Below are 26,996 nucleotides of genomic sequence, written 5' to 3'. Positions count from 1 at the left end.
AAATAACATACATATCCTATTTTGATATCCTGGTTCACAATTTATCCCCCAAAATTCTAGAAATACTTATAGAAAACTTTTTTTTAGCTATTTCAAAATCCACTGTTCTATCTCCAATAATGAAATTCATGGCATAATTGCTTCAAGAGAACTTCTCTAAATGAGTATAAACAGATCTCAGGGTATAGCCAGGGGCTTCCACACCTGGATGCTCTGGATCTCTTTCTTTGGCAAAGTGGGCAGTCTTAATCTTGAATGAATAAGTGCAACAATTAGAAATGCTCAAAGTTCATACTAATATTTCTCAACAGAATGTGTTTCACAGGAAACACATCTTCCAAGAGAAGAGAACCAGGACTAAGGATGGACAAGTCATGCAATTTTCAAGGCTACAAAACTCAGGGGCTAGAAGTGGGGGGCACAATGAGGTATACTTTTTTTTTTTTAAACATTTCAGAAAGTCTGCTCTCCATGGTCCGTAGCTATTTATCTTGTGATAAGTCAAGCTGAGCCTTTGTTGTAAAAGGTACAAGGTCCCAGGAGGAGAGCAATATATACATAGTATAAAATTCTTCAAACTCAAAGCTTGCCTAAGGTACACAAATGCCTTGTGTCAGCTCTATATGTGAGAGAAGCAGTTAAGAGTCTCCATTCAGATTCTCTTCCACTCAATCACCTTTATGGCAGCTAACATTTGGCATCAGTCTTGAGACCTTCAAAATTCAAGATTGGTCTAGAGCAGGCCTGCACATCATATGGCCCACCCAAACTCCTTTGGCAGCCCCTATGCTGTGCAGGCCTGGCATAGAGGATCATAAGACTAACAAAGCCCTAAGTTTACACATAAGAAAGATACTATAAACAGCTAAATAAAACGTTGTTAAGGGAAAAATTACTTAAGTTGGCAATATTCCAAGTAACGCCTAGCATATGAACACGAAGGAACTTCTTGAGAATGTAGTTTTGTAATCACCACAAAGCGTGCCAGAATATAACCAGATTCCACCATTTTTTGGGGGAGAATTTACACATTTAATAAAGGTCAAGTGGTCTGATTTGGGCAAAAGTAACTTGCAAAGATGTTTATGTAAAACTAACACAACTGTTCTTCCAATTAAATGTTAGATGTTCTGAACCCTTTTGCTATCAAGTCATTTATTAGGTTAACCAAATAATGTGTGACTAAATCAATAACCTCCATATGAAGGGCCAGTAAACGAACCTTTACAGTTAAAACATAAAATAGGAATTTTACTGTGCTAAACTCTTCTTGAAAAAGCATCTACCTCTGAATTTTTAAATGCCACTTAGCAAATAATGTGACATATTCAAATCCTAGAAGTCTCTAAGCACTTTCAACAAAAAAGGATTTAAAACAGGTGGTATATTTTAACCTATACTTTTAAATGAGCACGTAACCACTGTATGAACTATGAAGGCCTTACTGACAGGTTATAGTACTGTTACATTTTGCCTGTTCTTGTACTAGTGAGCTAAGAATGGTTTTATATTTTAAAATAAAGTATATTTTAAGAAGTGTATTTTAAAAAGTAAAAATCATTCTAAGCTCAGAGGCCATACAAAACAGGAGGGACAGGGACCCCTGCTTTAGACAAATCCCCTGCTCCCATTCACACCACTTTGCTTCCTGGACTGATGACTTTACAGAAGATAACTACAAAGCCACTGATTACACTTTTGATTTCCTCTCCAAATAGGTACATCTCTTGCTGTCAAAAGAATTTAAAGATAACCAGAGAAAAAATATGAAGCTGATTGGGGAAAAAAATATGGGGGAAAAATACAACCCCAAAAGACTTTGATAGAAGCACAAGAAGACATGATGCATGGACAGGGCGGCTAGTCATTGCTCCTGTAATCTTGGAACTTTTACGCCCAGGGCTTTTGAAGTACGATTCTCACAGAATCCAATAGTTCATCTTATTCTACAAAGGTATGTTTTGTGAATAAATAAGTCTATGAAGCAGATCGTACCAAACACTGCACACAACCCAGAAATAAATCAGAGTTGATAGTTTAAACTGCTTCGCTGAAGTGAGAAAATAAAATTATAAAATACTTAATTTTTAATGTGTGGTGAGCTACATACCACCAAGTGAACACAGACTAAAAAATGTCAGTCACCAGGAAGGCCAGGAAATAAAATTACTGGACCTCTACACTGGAGGCAAGCAAGATTCCCTAACCAAGAGGTTCTCTAGGAAAGGCATGATCATGTGGTAGAAATAGTGCTAGATTGGGAGGCAGAGGACTGAGATTTTGCCTCTGTAACTTACTCTTACCTGAGTGTCCCTGAATATGTAAGTTAGCATTGATGAGATGGATGCCTAAGGCTCCTTCCATGCCTAAATCTATTGCTCCTATGATCCCTTTCAATGACTAAGTTTACTTTTGATGGAGTCCAAAGCAGAATTGCTTGACACCAAATTCTAGTACACTGTAAAAATATAGTGTTTGCATGTAAATTAATATAATTTTAACCTCAAACTGTTCTTTCAGCATGAATAAAATTCCCAAGAAAATAAAGCTTAGATATGCACAAATGAATCTAAGCAAACACAGGAAAATGATTAACACAAGTCTAGAATATCTGTTGTACTTTATAAAATAAAGTATTTTGTGATTTCAAATAAAAACTATTTCTTGTTCTTTCCATAATTTCTATGGCAACCTATTTCTATGACAAACTGGTATTCTAAATTATACCATTTCATAACTACCAAAAATACCAATGCTATTTTCTCTAAGTCTGACCACGTCACTCCCCTACTCAATATACTACTATTGCTTCTAGGATCAAATATAGGTCTCTTCCAACGAGCTTTTAAAGGCCTTCATAACCTGGCCCCAACCTAACTCTGCAATTTTATTAGGCATTACTCCCTTTCCTACCACCACAATCTACCCAAACTGGTCTTCTTACAGTTCCTCACACATGACACACCCATCTTTGTGTTTTGGCACTGGCTACCCCCCTCACCCAGACAAGACTGTCTTCCCACCTCACTTCTACTTAGAATCACTTTTTCCTTCAAAACTGTTTTCAAGCGGTACCTTCTACATCAAACATTCCTGATCTCCACCCCCACTGCCCCGTTTGTTTTAAACATACTAATTTATGTACATGTTGTTTCTTAATAAAGTGCAAGTTCCTTGAGGTCAAGGATTGTTTGATTTTTGCCTTTGTATCCCTATCATCTAGCACAGTAAGTGGCACACAAACTGGCATTTAATAAATGCAGTTGACTGATTTAAGTTCCAAGTACAATTTCTAATCAACACGGGAACTAGAAAATCAGTTACTGCTGGACTGCAATTGTGAATGAATCTAATCGACATCTGAACTTGGGACTGGAGCAGACCCACAGTTGCTCGGTGAATGAGAGTATAAAGACTATTGTCCAGTGGCCAGCAGACCTTTTCTCCAAATTCCTGATAATTCAGAGAATTTGTTATCCCAAGTAGAAGGCCACCTTGACCAAAATTTCCCTTCCTCTACCACCATCAGCCTGCTGTATCACCCCCATCTACCACAGCCCAACACCTTCTGTATTCCTATAGGGCTCTGCTCTTCTCTCTCACTATGTCCTCTTGACCTCATTCTGTTGTGAGCAAATTGCCCTACTTAATAGACTTTTCCTCTAACACTTCTCTTACCTCACTTGTCCCCCCCCACCCCCCCAAAAAACCTCTCCAACAACACTGACTCTCTGGCCACCAACTCTAGCCTTAGATCTTCTCTCATCTCCCCTGCACCCCATTTCCTTAACCACCCACACACAGGCTTAGGACAATGATCAAGCCTATTCCTTGCTCTTTACAGTCACTTCTAGACCCTTTCCACTTTACCTCACCTAGATTTAGGATCCATTTCAGACCCTGCTAGCAGTTTACCAACCCCTAGATCATTTCTCTTTTTCTCTCAAGCTCATGTCTTTCTCTCTAGCCCATGTCTTTCTCTCTAGCCTAACCCCTTCCTCTTAGTTGGGACCCTCAATATACACAAACAGGCATGCCCCTTTCAGATTATGCTGACTGAAGGGTTATAGACAAATGTGAGACTTGCATACAAAACAACACTAATAAAGAGGGCAACTGAACTAGAGCAAAGACTGCCTTAGTAACTTGTTTCCCAGATGCTCATTTGCACAGGACCAATAGGAAACCTTTAGAGTTAAAAAATGAGGGAACCCTGAAGTCCACAACAGTTGTGTGATTACTAGGCAAATGTCTGTTGTGTGGTTACAGTCTAGCCTACTGAGATAAGGATCTGGTAAATGAGCTGGTTGATCACTGTAAGATAAGAATGATCTCTCATTAAGGGGCCCCAAGCTTTAAACAGGAAGGTTGCCCAAGAAAAACCTCAGAGCTAGTGGCAAAAGAGAGGCTGTACCTATTTATATTGTCACCAGCTGCCTGGGAAGTGAAAACCCTTAGAGGCCAGCTAAGGGAGCAGAACTGGGTGAAGCTTCTGTGCCATACCCTGCCACCTCCACCCCCATCCCCTAAAGTGTCCTTTATGAAAAAAGTCTTAGAATTCACCTGGCAGGAAGGAGGCCCAGACCAGGAGATGAATAAAACAGTCTAGCAAACAGCACAGCCATCCTTCCAATACAGAAGCCACGCCCATCAGCGAATATTATAAGAATAGGACCACTAAAGAGAAAGGTTTGAGAAGCCCAAAGCTCTAGAGGTGTGACCCTTCAAGTCTACTTCATTTCCACGGTCTTTCAAATTTGTGCCTGCTTTCCTTGTGTGTATTTGGGGGAGAGTACACTCTGGGTTTATGGGTGGAATCTTACACAATTATTGCTTTGCCTTTTGTGTAAATGCCTTCATTGAGAGTTAATGAATCATATGGCTAATCTGTTCAAGGGAAGCAGGTAGCTGAGTTGTTACAAGGTAGGAGTAGCCACTCACAGGGTAACTCACAGAGCCCAGAGAGTAGTACCTGGCACCACTCTGGGGACCCAACCTGCTGGCATGAGTGCAAGCTGGAGAGGAAGACCAAGGAGACTAAGGGGGGGGGGGGGGGGACGTTAAGGGAACATTCCTTACTCATACTTGACTCCTTAAACACGTTCGCTTCTCCATTTATCAAGTCTGACTCCCACAACCGGCACCTGCGGCCCACCACTTGATCTCATTATATCCTGACTGCCCCATGCATGAAAACAAAACTCTGGAATTCCTGTATGTGGCCACAACCTCCTGTCCTTCCATCCAAACATCTTCATTCCCAGTAATCACTCTATCCCTTCATGTCTTCCCAGTTCACCCCTGCTCTAGTCTGTCTTTTCTCTCTTTGAAAATTTCATGATATTTTCTATCCTGGAATCCCTTGCTACCATGTTCATCCTCTCCAACCCCTCAACACTGGATTACCCTTACCACCTATTGTCTTCATTCATTTGTACTCATGAGCAGCTGAATTCTGTGGAAGGAAGTCACAAAATCATGCTAACAAGCTTCATTACAAATTTATACTATCTAATCTCAACTGCGCCATTACTGCTCTACTGCAATCTTTTTACTCTTCCTTGATTACTTGAATCCATATTATATTCCCTAAAGCATCTGTTTCTAACCTTATCTCCTCAAGCTGTCCCTTCCCTTTCAACAGAGGAGCTTGCCACATATTTTAGTTGAAAAAATGAAGGCATCTATAAGAAGCTCTCAAATTCCCTAAACATTGCCCCCCAACTCTTTCATTCTTTGCAAGACCTCCAGAAAGAGGTTGTCCTCCTTACCAAGAACCAACCCCACTGCCTACATCCTTGATCCTATCTCTCCTCTACCACCATCTCCCATTGAGCTTGCTGCCTTTGAGCCTTCTCCCCCCCCCCATAATTTTCAATCTTAATCCACTGGCTCTTTCCCTACTACCTACAAACATGCAGGAATCTTTTGTAGACCTTGAAAAAACCCGATTGACCTTGGCATCCCTTCGGGTGGTTGTCTTAGATTGCTCTCCTGTTCTATAACCAAACTCCTAGAGATGTAAAGAAGGGCCTTCTGCAGTTGTAGTCTGAGTACAATCTTGGAGAAAGCCAGGTATTCTGAGAAAACAGAGGTGAAGAAGGAGAGCATTCCAGGCACGAGGGACAACCAATGCAAAGGCACAGTGACAGGAGACAGAGTTTCATGTGTGAGGAGCAGCCAGAAGACAGGTATGGCTGGACTGCATCATGAGTAGATGAGAGTAATATATAAGAAAAGTAGAAAGCTAGGAAGGAGACAGGTAGGGAAGATCTTGAAATGCAAGGAGTTTAATTTGATGAGGAGTCATGGCATGGAGTTCACTGAGGAGAGGGTCACACCTGCATTTTAGGCAGATCATCCTGACAGCTTTGTGGAGGATGTTTTGAAGTGGGGAGAGACTTTCAACTCTGATGAGTTAGGAAGCTATTGCAAAAAGTCCAGGTGAGAAGTGATGAGGGCTTGAGCTACAGTAGTGACTAATCAAATGTGAACACCTCTGTCGGTCATTTAAAGACCTTCACAATCTGGTTCCTACCTGTCTTTCCAGACTGATCTCACATTCCTTCCCTTAATGCATACTCTGTTCTAACCAAATGAGTCTACTTGCTAGGACAGGGTGCAGCAGATCAAGTGCTGGTCCTAGGGGAAGGAAGACCTGAGTGCAAATTCAGCTTCAGACTCTTACTAGCTGTGTGACCCTGGGCAAGTCACTTCACCTATTTACCTCAGTTTCCTCATCTGTAAAATGACAGTGATAATAGCACTTACCTTCCAAGGCTGTTGTGAGGATCAAAGGAAATAATAATTGTAAAGCACTTAGCCCTGTGCCTAGCATGCAGTAGACACTATATAAATATTATTATTATTACTGTTGTTGTTATTCCCTATACATGGTATTCCATTTCCCATCTCCATGCCTTTCAAAAAGCAAGCCTATATCTGGAATGTTCTCCTTCTTCTTCAGTTCCATCTCACAGAATCTCTACTGAGTACCACCTCCTACAGGACGCATTTTCTGATCTCCTCAATTAATAATTCCCACAAAAAATTACTTGTACCTGCCCCTTGTATCTATGTTGTATATGCTTACCTATGTACATGCTATTTCCCTCTAGTAAATTGTAAGCTCCTTAATGGAAGGGTAGACCCTTTGCACATTTTGTTTATATTTCCAGAATCTAGTGCAGTGCCTGATACACAGTAGATTCTCAATAAATGCTTGTGAACGTAATACAAACTAACCATTAGAAATATTTTCTGAAATGCTTTTGAGTTTAACAGTGTATTTCAAGAAAGAAAATTTTATCATTATTATGTCCTCTCAACAATCCACCAAAAACAAAAACAAAACATGTACAAGCTTCAATAAGCAACTACAATATTTGCAATCCCTGAAGTTGCATTTTGCTACCTATGAGTGCTGAAACAGCTAATATTATGGATCTGCAACACTTTCCAAATTCGCTCAGAACTTTATTCCTCAAGCATCTGCTGAACATATATGACATGTATAGGCTGTATGAGGGGCCTTGGAGGGCAGTTAGACATCACCCAATAGATAAATCATCAAAAGAGAGAAACAAGTGATCTACAAAAGAAGAACTCCAAGCTATCAACAATTATATTGAAAAATACTCCAAATCACTAATAATAAGATAAATGAAAATTAAAACAACTCTAAAGTTTCACCTCAAATCCATCAGAAAAAAGAAAAGATACTTCAATGATCTTCTTTTCTTTCTTTTTCACTACCTGCTCACTGGGGGAAAAATGAAATAAAAACAAAGCCCTGGTTACAAATCCATAGTCAACAAAAACAAAATCAGGGAATGTTCCTTAAGGGGAGAGTTTAAATCAAGCCCTAAAGGAAACGATAGCTCAGGCAGAAAGCAGTAAGACATTCCAGGCAGGGGGAAAAAGAAAAGAGGAAATATTAGGATATAGGGGAGTTATTAGTAAGAACCAGTGGCTCTCACCTCGAGTAAGTATGGGAAACTGGGAAAAACTGGCAGTAACCTGCACAGGGTTTACAATGCTTATTTTTCTGACCTACGTGGCCAAGTAATTATGTATGCTCTAAGTGCAGGCTGACATCCCTCCTACAAAAATAAATAAAAAGGCTCAAGTACCCTTCCCATGCTACAGGTTATCAGGGAGAATGAAATGTTCCTTTAAAACAGATACAAAATAAGAAGGACAGCATTCATTGTGAAAAAGAAAAAGGATCTGACATGGGAATCCTGACCTGCATCAAGAGGGTGCAGAGTACAAGAATATCTCAAAGAACGGACAGAGAAGAAGTACACTGAACACTTAACCCTAAAAACCAGAAATAAGGCTTTTTCCCAATGAGAAAGAAGCTCAATTTGAGGAGGATGCCTGGTGTCCAAGGAATGAGGATACAAAGCCACAGGCACTTTCAGGAGAAGACCAGCAGTATTGGTAGGTAACTGCCTGAAGGGCACAATGAAACAGTTATTTGTTGACCTGTTAATAGCAAGATAGGTCTGCTACATTCCCAGAGAGTGAGTCCAGGGGATGATAAAGAATCAACCAATACCAGTCAAACTGGATGAGGATGAACATTACTCACTTCTGGTGATTGCCACATGAATCAAGGGAACATTGCTAAAGATTACATTATGGGTAAGAATCTAAAGACCTTTAAGGACAGGGATGGTATTTTTATAGGACCACAGATTTAAAACTTTAAGGGACATTAGAAAACCCCTCATTTTATAGATGATGGAACTGAGGCCCAGAGGTTAGGTGACTTGCTTGGGGACACATGGGTGGTAGATAGCAAATCTAGGATTTGAATCTTAGTTTCTCTGACACCACCATTACTTCCCCTTCCCAAACTGCACAACTATTAATCAAAGGTAAGGACTTCAGAAATGAAAGCATGCAATGGCTGGTTAAGAATATGTGTATGTTGGGGCAGCTAGGTGGCACAAGTGGATAGAGCACCGGCCCTGAAATCAGGAGGACCTGAGTTCAAATCCGGCCTCAGACCAAACACTTGACACTTACTAGCTGTGTGACCCTGGGCAAGTCACTTAACCCCAATTGCCTAAAAAAAAAAAAAAGAATATGGGTATGTTTAAGAATGGATTCAAAGGCAGCTGGGTGTCACAGTGTTACTCTATCCTAGAGACAAGAACTGGAGTTGTTGGGAAAATCTAAATTCAAATCTCACCTCATATCGTTAATAGCTATATGACCTGGCTGGGCAAGTCATTTAACCTCTGGCTTCAGTTTCCTCAACTGCAAAATGAGGATAATAATACCATTTACCTTCCAGGGTTGTTGTGAGGATCAAATGAGATAATATTTGAAAAGTATTCTGAAAACCTTAGAGCACTATATAAATTTGATGTATTAATAAATGCTAGCTATTATTTCTGGACCATGGTTTAAAATATCCTGATAAAGGATAACAAACGGTAATAAAAATATATTTGCCTTTAGTCTTACAGATGTAACCAAAAGGGCTTTAAAATTAAAGGAATGAAAGAAAAGTATCTATAAACATCCACCAAGATGCCACAGTTATAGGTACAGGGGAAAAAACAGAAGAGATGCTGAGGAGCTCACAAGAGACAAAATCTATGAAAGAAACAGCAATAAAACTCATGGCCCTCAGATGTCAATACATAAATCCAATTCGACATGCATGCAAATGCACAAAGTACTGGTAAGGAGTGAGGTGAACTAAGAATTCTAAGTCAAGAAAGCACTTTTGACTTTACAGGCATCACTGAAATTTGGTAGAATTAGGCACATGACTAGTATATGGGAAGAAATGCCTTAATCCAAAGGATTAGATAATCAAAAGGTATAAGTAAAGAGGGAGATGAGATGGAATACCACTGCTTATTAAGGAGTTATATTCCTGTGAGAAAATCCAGGTACCAGAGTGGGAACCATTCAGACATAGATTAACAGAGGAAGAAACAGGAGTGATACTGTCAGTGGAGAATACTACAGACCACCTGGAAGAGGAACTAGATGAGTCCATCAAACATATATCATGGCAGACACAGAGAGGCATGATATAGTAGTAGAGGAAATTCAATTAACTGGATATCTTTCGGAATTTCCTCTTTGCCCAAAGCAGAGTTGCTGTTAATTTCCTGGCTTGACTTAAAGACAATTTTATCCTTCAATAAGTCAACAAGCATTTATTAAGTGCTTACTATGTACCAGGCATTGTGCTAAGCAGTGCAAATACAAATACAAGCAAAAAAAAAGGTAGTTTCTGTCCTCAAGGGTCTTACATTCTAACAGGGGAAGACAACACATAAAAGTAAGGAAGAAGAGAATGTACCATGATTAAGGAGTGGAGAGCACAGAGAGGAAGGAAGACATGGCTGGCCCAGGGAACTCTCCAAGTGCTGGGAAAAACCAAACAATCAGAGAAAAAGGCTAAAGGGATGGTCTGGCAAGAACTGACCAATCAGAGGAAGAGGACGTAGAAGCACAGAGAACTTGAGGGGTCCTATGGCATGGAGGAAAAAGCCCAGAGTCAGCAGCAGTTGAGCCGTAGAGGAATGAAGATAAAAGGTACAGGAATCAACAAAGGGAACATCTATCATGGATCTGATTTTCACCAGAAAAAAAACTATTTGCTAAAGTAGGAATGATAGGAACTTTGGAGGAAAGCGATCACCCTGCATTAGAATTTGTGGAGAGGAAAGAAAAGGCTAGTCTGACATGCAAATGCTTTTAGGAGAGCAAATGCTATCTATCAGAGAAGCTAAGGGCAACAAAAGAGGCCTTTCCCCTATTTAAAAAACAAACAAACAAAACTATTGGGAAATAAGTTAAAATTAAAAAAGAGAATAGGATGGATGAAAGGATGATGTAATGGATAAAAAGAGAAGGTAGAGCTGTTCAGCTCTTCTTTTGCTTCTGCTTCCTCTCATAAGAATGATCTTTAGATTGGCAGGAATAGCCACTAAGGAAAAGAAGCCCAGGATAAGAAAGTAAGATAGCACCTGGTTGCTCTTGATAACATGAAGTCAGCCCAGATAAAGCACATACCAAGGTACAAACTGATAGATGTGATTGCTGATCTTCTGTCAGTGATTTCTGAAAGAATTTGGAGAATGGGAGACTAATCACAGGATTGGCAAAAACCCAAACGTGTTGATTTTGCAAAAAACAGAAGGGAAGGAAATAAGCATTTATAGAGCACCTACGTGCCAGGTACTGTGTTAAGCACTTTTACATATATTATCTCATTTGATCCTCACAACAACCCTGCGTGATTGGTGCTGTTATTACCCTCATTTTACAGTTGAGGAAATAGAGCCAAACAGAGGTTAAATGACTTGCCCAAGGCCACACAGGTAGTAGACATCTGAGGCTGGATTTGAACTAGAGTCTTTCTGACTCCAGACCTAGGGCTACTTCTATTTCACCACCAGCTGTCTCTAAAAAAGAAAGAGAAAGGAGCCTGCAGGAAAAACTTAAGTTCCTGGCAAAATTCTAGGATATGGTATTAAAAAGGAATATCTAGGGGAAAAAAGAGGTGATCACAATGAAACAACATGATTATATCAAAAACAGGTCATACTGCATTCCCATTTTTTTTTTACAGGATTACTATACCGGTACAGTAATGTACCGGTATAGTAATGGAATGGTGCCAGAACAATTTACTGAGATATTAGCAAAGCAATGGACAATTAACCAATCGATCAATAAACTGGCATTTAGTAATCATTTACTATGAGTCAAGCACCATGCTAAGTGTTGGGGATGCAAATACAAAAATGAAGTCCCCACCCCTACCCCCACCAAGAAGTTTTCATTCTACTGACAGGACCAAAATACTCTGATCTTAGGGGAAAGGAGGAGAGATATGGGCTAAGCAACATAGTAATTAGGTGCATTCAGACTTGGCTGAAATTCTGTCATATCTAAAGAGTTGTGATTGGATAACAACTTGGAAAGAGGTCTTAGTGGAATGAATTTTTATCAGTGACTTGGATAAACACATAGATGGCAGGCTTATGAAATTTACATATGACTATACTGGGAGGGCTGCCTAATACACTCATGACAGTGAGGATGAAAGCAAATCCTGGCAGGCTAGGTTACTGTGGCAAATATAAGGTAAAAAAAACCTTAAGTCATTACATTAGTCAAAATACCATCTTCACAAGTATAATATAGCTTTATAGCAGAACATTTGAAAAAAAAAATCTAGGCACTTTAGCTTAATGTGAGTTGATATGAATGCTATAGCAACCCAAAAAATGATGCAATCTTAGGATGCATTAAAATAGACATGGCATCACGGGAAGTAACAATCTTGCTATACTCTGTCCTGGTCAAATTGCATCAGGAGAATTATGTTTATTTCTGGATACCATACTTTTAAAAGGATACTGAATAAGCTGGAAAATATTCCAGGTAGCAACTGGCAAAGAACTTCAAGATCACACTGAGAGGACTGAAGAAAATGTGCACATTTAGTTTAGAGAAAAAGAGGCTGGGCAGGAGGGACATACAATTCTGAAGAACTGTCAAGTGAAAGGGGTATTAGGCTTCTCCTAACCTAAACTTCCTTATAATTAGAGCCACCCAAAAGTGCAATGGGTTGCCTAGGGAGGTACAAGATTCTCCTTTAATCATAAAATAGATTTAGAGATGGAAAGGACCTCAAAGGTTCCCCACCCCTGCACTCTAGTCCACTCCCCTCACCTTACAGACAAAGAAACTGAGGCTCATGGAAGCGAAATTACCCTCAGGTCATCTTACTTCAGAGCTAGTGCTCCTTCCACCGTACCAATATTCAACTGTTCATGCATGATTTGGACAGCCTTCTTGGGTTTCTTCCAACTCTGACATCATGTGAATTTGGGAACTGGAAAGGACCTCAAAGATCAACTAGCCCAGGCCTGCACAACCTGTGAAATGCCAAGGGATGTTTTCCTCTACATTTTTCGTGGGCCGCCTGAACCGTAATAGGCCCATGGGCCAAAGGTTGTGTAGTCCTGATCTAGTCTGTCTGTCTTCATTTTTACAGATAAGGAAACAGGTTTAAGGAGATTGAATGACTGGTCCAAGGTCATAGAATTGTAGAGCTGAGAAATAAATTTTAGTTGTCTAAATTAAAACCTAGTGCTCTTTTTACTTCTGATTCTAATGCTTAATGGATAAAATGACTGTACAACAGGAGTAGCAGATAATAAAATATTATAATAGTATAAGAAATAAAATAGCTAATTTTGATAATAGTTCTCATTTACAAAGGACTTTGCATTTACAAGGAATTCATAATTATCAGAAGGCAGCTAGGTGGCGCAGTGGATACAGCACTGGCCCTGGAGTCAGGAGGACCTGAGTTCAAATCCGGCCTCAGACACTTGACATTTACTAGCTGTGTGACCCTGGACAAGTGACTTAACCCCATTGCCTAGCAAAAAACAAAAAACAAAACAAAAAAGAATTTATATTTATTTTACTTGACTTTCACAACAACCTCTACGAAGTAGAAAGTTTAAGCATAATTACCTTCATTTCATAGATGAAGAATGGGGGTCTCAGGGGAAATGACTTGGCCAAGGTCACAAATCTAATAAGTGACTAATAGGTACTGCCAGGATTAAAACCTAGGTCTCTTGACTCCAAGCCCAGGGCACTCTGTCAACCTTAAAGCACCATCCAAAAATCAAATCATCATTATATAGTGCTCTACAGTCACATCAGGACCACAGTCTGCTACAAGAAGTCACTTAATCCAGGTGCTCTCATTACACAGATGAAGAGACTAAAGTCAGAGGGCTAAAGTGATCATGTTGGGGAGCAATAAAGCACCTGCATCTATCTGATGCCTTGCCTCCCTTTACAGGTACATATTTCACTTAAGATATACAGATTCAAATTAAAATATAGGCAAATCATTTAACAGGCTTTAGGAAAATACAAGTTCTTCAGGTGTTAAACAAAAATATGACAGGTAGGTGGTACAGTGGATAGAGCACTAGACTTGGTATTAGGAAGACTTGAGTTCAAATCCAGCCTCAAACACTTTCTAGCTGTGCAAATCTGGTCATTTAACTTCTGTCTGCTTCAGTTTCTCCATTTGTAAAATGAGGATAATACAATAACACCTATCTTCCACATTTGTTGTTGGGCTCAAATAAGATAATATTTGTAAAGCTCTTTGCAAACTTTAAAGAGCTAATTAAATATTAACAATAATAATTTTGGATACTGTAAAGCTCAGAGAAGTGGATAATAAGCAAACTGAAAATCTAACAAAAATATCAAATATATAAGTCTTGATCTAGATCTAAAAAAACAGAGGGTATTGGGGGTAACTTGAACCCCTACAGTATTCCAAAAATGGTATGCTGTATTGTACATCCTAATCTCTGAGGGTGCATATATTAACCCTCAAAACTCCTTTTCCTGGAAGCAGCTAAGAGATCTAAAAAAGAAAAGATACAAAAAGTAGCTACTATAAGGTTAGTAGGAGATCAAGAAGGCAAAGGACTTAATCTAGACTTTGAAAAGTCTGGGACTTTTAACTCCAGACTTGCCTAAATTCTCATATTCATTCATTCATTCTCTCTCTCTCTCTCTCTCTCTCTCTCTCTCTCTCTCTCTCTCCCCCTCTCTCTCCCCCTTCCCCTCCCTCAAGTAGAACCCTTTAAAAGACAATAATCTATAATTCAATTCTACAGTTCTGTCAGGAGTCTTTCAGATGACTAATCTTAAATAGGAACTACACTGATACTCCTGATTCCTGGAAAGTGGTCTGCACTAAGTCATTTAAAAATATATACAAAGGTTTACTTATAAATGCTTTCTATTTTTTTGTTACAATACTTATGCTTCCTCCCTCAAATTTTTTTTTAGTAAAGACAACTATCTTTAATATATTTCCAGTCAATGCATTATGCATACATGATCTGCTTCTTTCACACATTGCACTAAAACTATTTATCATATTTACTTGCCCGCTTACTTTAAGACCACCTATTAAAAGCAGATATTTTCCTGCTAAAAGTAGTCTGAACTACTTCAAATGTACTGTGTGTGTATATAATCTACAATAAAACCTTTAAAGACTTTATTTCAGAAGTTAACCATTGTTAACTTCTCAATTGAGGTGAATGGACTGCAATCTGTACCAGTGGAGGGAGTTCTCACACTGATGAATATCACAAAGAAAAAATTCTTTAAGCACTCTTATAGGAAACCACTGACCAAATCTCTATAAAGGCTCCAGTTCTGCTGCATTATTTGTGGCATGTGATGAATTGGGTAGAGGATAGACACATTCAATATCTACCGAACACACTACTTTTAACTACAAATATTCAATTTTGGTAACAGGAGAATCCCACCTAGGCATTCCCCCAGCCTCCAATACCATAGGCCAGGAAAAGTACAACATTTGAGAGAACTAATGAGGTATTCCCAAGGTGTCCAAGGGAACTCTAAGAACTTAGCTCTATAATCACCTAGAGAAGTTCCATGGTTATAGGTTACTAGCCTGTATTCCACCTGACCACGAAATTGTAATCATCTGAAATTTACTGTACCTCCAGAGTCTAGGCAAACTAAAGCCCAGGGCACTGGCAAAAGGAACCCCAACTAAGCACTATCCAAATGACCGTCAGCCAAAATACATGAGCATCACAATGCTATCTGAACATGGCCTAAGTATAGATTTGTTATGTTTGACAGGACTTATTTGACATAAGGAAGGTTTTGTTTCGTTTTTAATTCAGGGAGGATTTGGGGGGGCGGGTAGCAAGAGCAGTAATGAAAAAGAATTTTTTTAAGAACCAAACAGAGAAGAAAATAGAGGAAGGTCCACAAGGGGTCACAAAGAAGCTTTAAAACTAACATGCTGACTTTATTATATAACTTTTCAAAAGGAGGCAATCATTTCTGAAAAATTCAATATCACACTGTGATACTGTACTGAGTACACTTAGTTTACTAAGAAAGAACTGAGTAAAATTTAAAAGAAGGTGAGTCATTCCCCAATTCATAAATGGGCAAAGAATATGAATAGTCAGTCTTCAGAAGAAGAAATTAAAGCTATCTATAGTCATATTAAAAAATGCTCTAAATCACTACTGATTCGAGAAATGCAAATTAAAACAACTCTGAGGTACCATCTCACACCTAATCAGACTGGATAATATTACAGAAAAGGAAAATGACAAGTGTTGGAGGGGATGTGGAAAAATTGGGACACTAATATAGTGTTAGTGGAGTTGTGAACTGATTCAACCATTCTGGAGAACAATTTGGAACTATGCCCAAAGGGCTATAAAACTGTGTATACCCTTTGATCCAGCAATACCACTACTAGGGCTGTATCCTAAAGATATCAAAGAAAAAGAAAAGGACCTATATGTGCAATAATATTTACAGCAGCTCTTTTTGTGATGGCAAAGAATTGGAAATTGAAGGGATGACTATAAATTGAGGAATGGCTGAACAAATTGTGGTACATGATTGTGATGAAATACTGTAAGAAATGACATGCAAGATGTGTTTCTGAAAAACCTGGGAAGACTTACATGAACTCATATAAAGTGAAGTGAGCAGCATAAGGGGAACATTGTGCAAAGTAACAGCAATATCGTAAGATGAAGAACTCTGAATGACTTAGCTCTTCTCAACAACACAATGATCCTAGACAATTCCAAAGGACTTATGATGAAAAATGCTATCTACTTCCAGAGAAAGAACTGATGATGCCTGAATGTAGACTGAAGCATTTTTTTAACTTTCAAAACAAATAAAACAAAATAAAGAGGTAAGCTGATTGTAGCAGATTCCCAGTTTTAGATACAATCTGTTTTTTTGGTTTTCTTTGTACAGAGAAATGTTCATGTTAACTGGTGTTTAAGTACATTATAACAAAAGATTTTTAAAAAACTATCTTAAAAAAAAACAATGCTACTTGGTGGGTGGGTGTGTGTGTGTGTGTGTGTGTGTGTGTGTGTGTGTGTGTGTGTTTTCAGTCCTAATAAGTGCTTTGGGGATTTGAGAATGAATTGGCTCATTACCGTCAACATTCAGAAACCTAAATAAGAGTTAATTGAAACAAAAGGCTTGGAATGGTATCTTCTAATGAGTTCAATTCTCTTTATAGCTCCCCAAATACAGACGGAACACCTCTCAGAAACCTAAGTAAGAGTTAAATGAGATGAGGGAATTGGATTGGACCTCTTCCAATGAGTCCAATCTCTTTCTCAAATACATACGGAACACCTTCTCCTCTCCTATCCATCTATCCAAATTCTTCTTCTACCTATCTTTTTCCTTAAACCATCAAGACTACTCAAGCTTAAATTGATCTTTTTCTTTTCTGAACTCTTTAGTCTGAAAACATAACAAAAGCTGTTTAGTATTATTCTCTAGTCTTTAATATTATAGATTTTATCTTTCCAACTAAATTATATATCCCCTATGCTACTTTTGCCCATATAAAAGAGGAAATCTTTATAGATTGGGAGGTCTTTCTTTTCAACTCAACATTCTTTTGGAGATGACATATGGTGATAATTCATGGAGCACTGCAATCTCTGAAGAGTTAAAATTGTAGGTAACACAAAAGACAAGAGAGGAGTATGATGGATGTGAACAGACTAACCTATTAACAACAAAGAACTGAGTAGGAAAAGTGATATAAAGAATGACAGCAGAGAGGGAAATTATGCAAATGGTGAGGTCATGTAGCCAGAGTAAGGCAATAGTAGACAGGCAACTCTAGACAGATCCATGCAATGCATGAGATCTAGAGGAAGGTTTCCACTATATTTAGTGGAACCCCTGTGGCTTAGGGAAGACACAAGAGGTCAGATGGATACATGTGGTCAGAAAGTATGTATGTATGGGTTGTGATTGAAAAGATCACCTGTCTGATATTCCTGGAACTTTTAATATTTTAATAACTCTCTCAATATAATTACCTTCCTTTGTAATCCCATGTATTTTATACATTTAAAAACATTCTGAAAAGGGATTCAGAGGCCTAACCAGACTCCCAAAGGAGTCCACGACACAAAATAAAGGTTGAGGACCAGTGCCAGAGAACATTTAGCAGGTGCTCAATACACTGCTAATTTAAAATCTTCTAGAGAAACCTATACCAAATCAACAATAAATCAAAATTTCAAAATAGTGTCATCAACACAGCCACCAAATTGATATACCTAAAACAGACAAACATGTCATTTTGCCTAATCAAAAATCTTCAATACCTCCCTACTGCTTCTAGGATAAAATCCAAAATCTTCAGCTTGACATTTACAATTCTCTACAGTCTGGTTTCTACCTTCTTTTCTGATCTTATTTCATATTTCCCTTCATCTACTCTGTTACAGCCAAAATGGCTCACTAGCTGTATCCCAAACAAAACATTCCATTTCCTGCTTTCGTTAATCAATCAATAACCCATTTATTAAGTGCCTACTATGTGCCAGGCACTAAGCCAAGGCACTCCATGCCTTTCTTCAGGCTGTCTCTTATGTCTGAAATGAACTCTTTTAGCCACCCTCACATGAGGCCTTTCCTGCTCTTCCTAGTTTTGTGCTTTTATCTCTTGGAATTATTCTATTACTGGTGGGGTTTTTTTTTGTTTACTGACAACTTCTATTCTTATATAGCCCAAATTTCCCTCTATATCCCTTTGTATCTCATTTCTTTTTCTTTTTTTTTTTTTTTTAGGTAATTGGGGTTAAATGACTTGCCCAGGGTCACACAGCTAGTAAGTGTCAAGTGTTTGGTCTGAGGCCAGATTTGAACTTAGGTCCTCCTGACTTCAGGGCTGGGGCTCTATCCACTGCACCAACTAGTTGCCCCCATCCCTTTCTATCTCCTAGAGAGCCATCCCATATAACAAAGAATTTTTTTTTCTTTTTTTAAGAAGAAGTTTTTTAAAATAGGAAACAAGGAAGAGGAAAAAATCAGCAAGGATGATTAATATAGCAAAAAAAAAAATCTGACAATATATTCAGTGTTCCCCCCCCACCTCCGCAAAACAGTGAGGTTTCTTCTCATATCTCTTTTCTGGGGTCAAACTAGTTCTTATTTTTTTGTTGTTTCTTGTTGGTAGTTCTTTCCACTTACATTATTAAGAGTCATTACATATATTGTTTTCTTGGTTCTGCTTACTTCACCATGCTTCAATTCATGGAAGTTTTTCCATGCTACTCTGTACTTACTGGGTGTTTTTTTCTTCTGCTTAATATATTTTATTTCTTTCCAATTACATGTAAAGATAGTTTTCAACATTCATTTTTGTAAAATTTTGAGTTCCAAATTTTTCTCCCTCCCTTCCCTCCCCAAGACAGCAAGCAATCTGCTATAGGTTATACATGTACAATCTTAAACATATTTCCACATTAGTCATGATGTAAAAGAAGAATCATAACAAAAAGGAAAAAACCACAAGAAAGAAAAAAACAAAGTGAAAATAATATGCTTCAATCTGCATTCAGATCCGCATTCACAGTTCTTTCTCTGGATGTGGACAGCATTTTACATCACAAGTCTTTTGGAATTGTCTTGGATCATTTGCACATAACAATCAAAATGCATTTATTAAGTGCCTACTATGTGCCACATACAGCACAATAATATTCCATTCCATTTACGCACCACAACCACAACTTGTTTAGCCATTTTCTAGGCAACAGGCATCTACTTTGTTTCCAGTTCTTTGTTACCATTAAAAGTGCTGGTATCGGGCCTTTTCTTTTCATAAATCAGTGACCTCCTTGTGATACATGCCTGGTAATGGAATCAAAGAGTCAAAGGATACAAACATTTTAGCCACTTTATTTGCAAAATTGTTTTCCAAAATAATTGTGCCAATTTAGAGCTCTACCAACAATGTGTCTGCACACCTGATTTTCTATTACTTTGTAGTTACTTATCTGTGTATATGTTGAACCTCCCTAGTAGCAGGGCATACGTTCCTTGAGTATAGGAACTAATTTTTTCTTTTTATTCACAATGCCGAGCACAAAGTAAGTACTTAGCGTTTGTTGATTACTACCTTCCTAGAGCTTAAGCTTATATTAAGAGCAACAAAATGAAAGTTTTTTTTTAAATGTTATCATATTATATATGATAATGTGAAATAAAATTATTTGGAGCATCCCTATATAGGGATATGACTATAAGTTTTATTCAGAGGGAATCACTAGTTTCTTGCAGGTCCAGATTTAAGCATGGAGGAGTAGGTCTCTCTGCTTCAGTGTAAAATATAATACCAAGAAAGTAATAGAAAATGAATTTAGGAACCTTCTCTTCCACTTCCCCTCCCTCCACCACCTCCCACTCCCCATTCCCCCAGTCCAGGTAAGTAAGAGTTAAATTACATAGCAAAGAAACCGTCTCTGAGAAGCCAGTGCTCTTCTGCAGTACCTTAAAGATGATCCCACTCCAAGATGGAGAACATTAAGAAGGTCTGCGTGTTGTGTAAGTGAGAGGAAAGAAAGGAAAAGAGGAGCTCAGTTTTCAACACGTTAAGTTTCTGGTACTAGTGATCATCTTGTGGATATGTGGCCAGATGAATGACCTGGGGAGAGAGACTTGAAATAATACACCCACAGTACCTCCCTCAGAGGATTGCAGTGAGGCTCAAAAGGCACTTTGCAAACTCTCAAGTCCTAGGTAAATGTTAGTTATTATCATTTTGAGTGTATGGGTAAAAGGTGAAACCCTACAGGTTTATCAGTCTCAAAGTAATGAATATATAGAACAGAGGCTCTGAAAAATGAGTTGTGGATTAAACCAAGAGTTAAAGAATGTTGGGAGAACATGAGATCAAGGAGTTAAGAAAAAATAGTGACAAGAGGAAAAGAAGTATAGTGTTTTGAGGAGGTGGTCAAGGTGTTAAATGTAGCACCAAACATACAAGACTTTTAAACCCTGGCTGACTCCTAGAGGAAAAGTATATGGCTCTGAAATAAGTCACTGCACCGAAATTCCAAAGTTAGCTGGGAACTGTCATGGACTTGTTTCAGAAAGTTTAAATAATACCTCAGAATTTACCAAAACACAGTGTTCCTTTTAACCTATCAGCAAGGAGCAAATAACATGAATCCTCACAGAATCACTACTAGTTGTGATCTTAAGATTATTTCAAGGCAACTTAATTCAAATAGAAAGGCTGGAACAAAAGTAAGTAAAGTTTTATTATAGCCTGGTCAGAGGCAAAAATCTACTAGGCCAAGTTAATGTGCAACACAGAGTAGAAAGCAAGAGACCAGAAGTAGAAAGGAGTATAAGGATATCATATCAGCACCAAAAACACCATCTATCTAGATTCGATGTTCAGTGAAGTACCAAATATACTCATTTATTAGGAGAGGGGAGGCCCTCTGAAGACACACTGTAAGCACAACCATTATAAAAAGGTTTTGAATCCAACAACTCTCAGCATCCTAAGTTATTTACTGACTTCCCTACTACATAGGCCCAGAATATATTAAGAGAAGCCCGAAATGTGACTTTTGGCTGGATGACTTTAGAAAAGTCACTTAACATCTCAGATCCTCTATTGTCCAAATTGTAAGATGAGGATAACATAATGCTGTTTCACAGGACTGTTGAGAGGATCAAATGTGACAATTTAGATGAAACATGATATAAAGTGAGTTATTATGTGTTGCTCCTTAAAGAAGCTTCCTACAGGAGGTGGAGTCAAGGCAGGGACTTGCCAGAGCTCTCCCCCAAACCTCTCCAAATATCTTTAAACAATGACTCTAACAAATTCTAGAGCGGGAGAACCCACAAAAAGACAGAGAGAAACAATTTTCCAGCCCAAGACAACTTAGAAAGTTGGCAGAAAAGCTCTGTTGCACCAGGGTGAGAGGAGCGTAGGCCAGCGCAGACAGGGTCCCAGCAAACCAGAAGCAGGTCTCAGGATGACTCAATCAGTGGCAGCAGTGGCGGTTTCCAGACCTCTCAGCCCATAGACAGTAAGGGGATCAGACAACAGATCAGAAGGAGATTTACAGGGGTCCCTTTACTGGCACCAGGGGCAGGACTCTGCTGCACTGCCCACACTTAGAGCCGGGTCACAGTCCTGGGTCTTAGTCCCAGTGGGAGGAAGAGCACTAGCACAGCACAGCTCGTGGCCTAAGGGGAGCTGAGACTCTGGACACAGTTCCAGGGTTGAAAAGAGCACTTGTGGTCACTCACAAACCAGTGCACAGTACAGGGTGGTAGTAAACACACCTCTCCCTAGTGCATACTACCTTGGAAGAGCCAAAAACTTACAGGTCCTCAGAATTACCTCTGAAAAAAGCTGGACAAAAAAACCTGAAGCTTAGGACAGTGACCCTCCACTTGGGAAGCAGAGCCCCATTTCAGCATAGAGTTAAAAGTCAAGAAATAGGCTGGGAAAATGAGCAAATCACAGAGAAAAACTCTGACCATAGAAAGTTACTATAATGATAAGGAAGATCAAAAGACACACTCAGAAGACAAGTCAAAATTCCTGCATCTGTGAGGGAAATACTGCGCAGTCCGTAATCCTTTCGATTACAGCATCCAAAGTCTCAAAGAAAAATATGAATTTGGTCTCAGCCCATGGAAGAGCTCAAAAAGGATTTTAAAAATCAAATAAGAGAGGTGGAGGAAAAATTAGAAAGAGAAATGAAAGTGATACAAGAAAATCATGAAAAAATAGCAGGCACAAGAAAATACTGAAGAAAATAACATATTAAAAACCAGAATAAGCCAAATGGTAAAAGAGGCACCTAAATCCAATGAAGAGAAGAATTCCTTAAAAAGTAGAATTGACCAAACAGAAAAGGAGGTACAAAAGCTCACTGAAGAAAATAATTCCATAAAAGTTAGAATTGGGCAAATGAAATCTAACGACTTTATGAGACATCAAGAAACACTCAAATAAAATCAAAAGAATGAAAAAATAGAAGAAAATGTGAAATATCCCACTAGAAAAACAACTGACCTAGAAAACAGATCCAGGAAAGATAATTTAAAAAAGACCAGACTATGTAAAAATCATGATTAAAAAAAGGTCTAGATATCATCTTTCAAGAAATTATCAAGGAGAACTGCCTGCATAGTCTTAGCACAAGAGGGCAAAATAGAAATTGAAAGAATCCACCAATCGCCTTCTGAAAGGGATCCCAAAATGAAAACTCCCAGGAATATTACAGCCGAATTTCAGGCCTCCCAGATCAAGGAGCAAAACTGCAAGCAGCCAAACAGAAACAATTAAAATATTGTGGAGCCAGAATCAAGATAACACAAGATTTAGCAGTTTCTACATTGAAGGATTGGAATATGATATTTCAGGGGACAAAAGAGCTAGGATTATAACCAAGAATCACCTACCCAGCAAAACTGAGTATAATCCTTCAAAGGGAAAAATGGACAAGACATTCAATGAAATAGAGGATTTTTAAGCACTCCTGATGAAAAGACCAGAGTTGAATAGAAAATCTGACTTTCAAATACAAGATGCAAAAGAAACATAAAAAGGTAAACAAGAAAGAGAAATCATAAGGGATTTGATAAGGTTAAACTGTTTATATTCCTACATTGGAAAATGATATTTATGACTCCTAAAAACTTTCTCATTATTAGGGCAGTTAGAAGGAATATACATAGAGAGAAAACAGAAGTGTGAGTTGAATGTGATGGCATGATTGTCTAAGAAAGAAGAAAGCACTGGGAGAAGGGGAAAGGGAGAGGTGGAATGGGATAAATTACCTGACATAAAAGAGGCCTGAAAGTGATTTTACAGTGGAGGGGAAATGAGGAGGGGAGCACATGAACCTTATCCAAATTGGAACTGGTTCAAAGAAGGAATAATACACATACTCAGCTGGCTGTAGAAATTTATCTTACCATGTAGGAGAACAGGAAGGGAAGGGGATAAGAGAAGGGAGGAGGAAGCTGATAGAAGGGAGGGCAGTTTGGGGGAGGTAAAAGTCAGAAACAAAACCCTTTTGAGAATGGACAGGGTAAAAGGAGAGAGAATCCAAGTAGCATATATAGAGGGAAAACAGAATGGAGGGAAATACATAGTTGGCAATTATTACTGTAAAAAAAATTTTTACAGCAAGTTTCTCTGATAAAGATTTCATTTCTCAAACATAGAAAACTGAGTCAAATTTATAGAAATAAGAGCCATTCCTCAATTGATGAATGGTCAAAGGACACGAACAGGCAGTTTTCAGACACAGTAATCAAAAGCTATCTTTAGTTATATTTTTAAAAATGCTCTAAATTACGAGAGAAATGCAAATTAAAACAACTCTGAGCTACCACCTCACACCTGGCAGACTGGGTACTATGACAGAAGAGGAAAATGACAAATGTTGGAGGACATGTGGGAAAATTAAAACACTGATGTACTACTGGTAAAGTTGTATACTGATTCAACCATTCTGGAGAGCAATTTGGAACTATGTCTTGACCAAACAATACCACTACTAGGTCTGTAACCCAAAGAGATAAGAAACAGAAAGAAAAAGGACCTATGTGTATAAAAATATTTATAGCAGTTCTTTTAGTAGTGGCAAACAGTTGGAAATTGATGGAATGTCTATCAATTGGGGAATGGCTAAACAAGTTGTCATATATTATTGTGATGGAATACTTTTGTGCTTTAAGAAATGATGAGGAGGATGCTCTCAGAAAAACATGGACTTACATGAACTGATGCAAAGTGAAATAAGCAGAACCAAAAGAATATTGTACACAGTAACAATATTATATGATGATCTACTATGAATAACTTAGCTATTCTCAGCAATACAATGATCCAAGATAATTCTGTAGGACTTATGGTGCTGTCCATCTCCAGACAAAGAACAAGAGATAGAAAACATTATGAAATGCAAAATAGATAATTTTGACTACATTAAATTGAAAAGTTTTTGCGCAAACAAAGCCAATGCAACCAAGATTAGGAGAGAAGCAGAAAACTGGGAAAGAATTTTTACAACCAGTTGTCTCTGATAAAGGCCTCATTTCTAAAATATATAGAGAACTGAGTCAAATTTATAAGAATACAAGTCATTCCCCACTCGATAAATGGTCAAAGGATATGAACAGGCAGTTTTCAAATGAAGAAATTAAAGCTATCTACAGTCATATCAAAAAATGCTCTAAATCACTATTGATTAGAGAAATGCAAATCAAAACAACTCTCAGGTACCACATCACACCTATCAGATTGGCTAAATGACAAAATAGGAAAATTATAAATGCTGGAGAAGATATGGGAAAATTGGAACACTAATGCATTGTTAGTGGAGTTATGAACTGATCCAACCATTCTGGAAAGCAATTTGGAACTATGCCCATAGGGCTATAAAAATGTGCATACCCTTTGACTCAGCAATACCACTTCTAGCGCTGTATCCCAAAGAAATCATAAAAATAGGAAAAGAACTCACATATACAAAAATATTTATAGTAGTTCATTTTGTGGTGGCAAAGAATTGGATACTGAGGGGACACCCACCAACTGGGGAATGACTGAACAAGTTGTGACATATGAATGTAATGAAATACTATTCCGCTATAAGAAATGATGGTGCTATAAGAAATGAAGCTAGGTGGCGCAGTGGATAGAGTTCCACCCCTGGAGTCAGGAGGACCTGAGTTCAAATCTGGCCTCAGACACTTGACACTTACTAGCTGTGTGACCCTGTCACTTAACCCTGATTTCCTCACCAAAAAGCACAAAAAAAAAAGAAAGAAAGAAAGAAAAAGAAAAGAAGTGATGACTAGGCAGACTTCAGAAAAATCTGGACTTATATGAACTGATTCTGAATGAAGTAAGCAGAACCAGGAGAATGTTGTACACAGTAACAGCCACATTGTGCAATGACTAACTTTGATAGACTTAGCCCTTCTCAGTAATGCAAGGATCTAAGACAACTCCAAAAAACTCATGATGGAAAAAGCTATGCAGATCGAAGCATACTATTTGTTCTTTTTTTTTTGGTTTTGTTTTGATTCTTTCCCCTGGTTCCGTCCATTAGTTCTAATTCATCCTTACAACATGACTAATGTGAAAATATGTTTAATATGAAAGTATGTGTAGAGCCTATATCAGAATGCATACCGTCTTGGGGAGGGAGAGAGAAGCAGAGAAAATTGAACTGGTAAGAGTCTGAATGCAGATCAAAGATACTTGTTCTTTATTTTTCTTGTTTGGTTTTTTTGGTTGTGCTTTCTTTCACCGCATGACTTACATGGAAATGTGCTTTGCAGGACTACACATGTATAACCTATGTCAAATTGCTTACCTTGTCAACAAAAGGAAAGGGGAAGGAGGGAGGGAGAGAATTTAGAATTCAAAATTTGGAGGAAAAAAAAGAGAGAATGTTAAAATTGTTTTTACATGTAATTGGAAAAAAATATAATATTAACTAAGATTTAAAAAAAAAGAAAAGCTTACTACAGGGCCAATTTCTTTATCTCACTCCCATCCTTTCCAATGTTTAGTTTATCAGGACAATAGCTATCAATATCTAGTCCATTAGAGGATAATTTATTCCTCATAAATAACTCACTGTGACTATGGCCAAGTCAACCAAATTAGCCATCCGAGCAGTCAACAAGCATTTATCAAGCTATTGCTTACTATAAGCTCCAGGCACTGGGGATATAAAGAAAGGCAAAGAGATTCCCTGAAAGAGCTAACATTTTAATGGGGGAAGACAAATTGCACATAACTCCTTACAATCAGGTCACTTTCCTCCCATTTCCTTCAGTTTTCTCACCACTAAATAACGGAAGGGGATGGGAGGTGTACTGGAACAGAAGTCCCAACTTATACACCAGAATATTTCTCTGTTGTGTAGGTCTCCTCCTAATAAGACAAAATGAGATAATATTTGTAAAAAGTGCTTAGCATAATGCCTGGCACATTAAGTGCTAAATAAATGCTTATTCCTCTCCCTTTCCTTTCTCATGTAGAAGGGTAAGAAGAACATGGCATCAAA

The 26,996-nt window shown here is 38.3% G+C and overlaps 1 protein-coding gene across 2 annotated transcripts in view; it reads right to left on the bottom strand.

The window, feature by feature from the left end:
- Nucleotides 1-26,996, bottom strand: part of MAPK14 (mitogen-activated protein kinase 14) — a 92,310-nt gene that overhangs the window by 54,029 nt on the left and 11,285 nt on the right. The gene's annotated exons all lie outside the window — the stretch shown is intronic.

The sequence above is a fragment of the Vombatus ursinus genome, unplaced genomic scaffold (genome assembly GCF_900497805.2).
Source record: "Vombatus ursinus unplaced genomic scaffold, bare-nosed wombat genome assembly UNPS02014811.1, whole genome shotgun sequence".
NCBI lineage: Eukaryota > Metazoa > Chordata > Mammalia > Diprotodontia > Vombatidae > Vombatus > Vombatus ursinus.
This window is presented reverse-complemented; position numbering and strand designations above follow the sequence as displayed.